The sequence below is a fragment of the Bison bison genome, unplaced genomic scaffold (assembly GCF_000754665.1).
Source record: "Bison bison bison isolate TAMUID 2011002044 unplaced genomic scaffold, Bison_UMD1.0 scf7180017864535, whole genome shotgun sequence".
NCBI lineage: Eukaryota > Metazoa > Chordata > Mammalia > Artiodactyla > Bovidae > Bison > Bison bison.
The window spans coordinates 13758212-13758530 of record NW_011495084.1 but is presented as its reverse complement, the minus strand read 5'-3'; positions in this window follow the sequence as shown (position 1 = coordinate 13758530).

The window sequence follows — 319 nt, the reverse complement described above, 5'->3', positions numbered from 1 at the left end:
GAACTTGCATGAGGCACTGGTAGCAAACCTTAGAACATCTGTCTGCAGAGGCAACAATGTTCTTTTTAAATATAACTGTATCCTCAGTCCCTTGGTTTTTATTGTTCTTATTCAGTCACTTAGTAATGTCCAGTTCTTTGTGACCTTATGAACTGGAGCACACCAGACTCCTCTGACTTCCACTGTCTCCTGGAGTTTGCTGAAATTCATGTCCATTTAGTCAGTGAAGCTATTTAACCATCTCATCCTCTACCACCCACTTCTCCTTTTGCCTTCATTCTTTCCCAGCATCAGGGTCTTTTCCAATGAGATGGCTCTT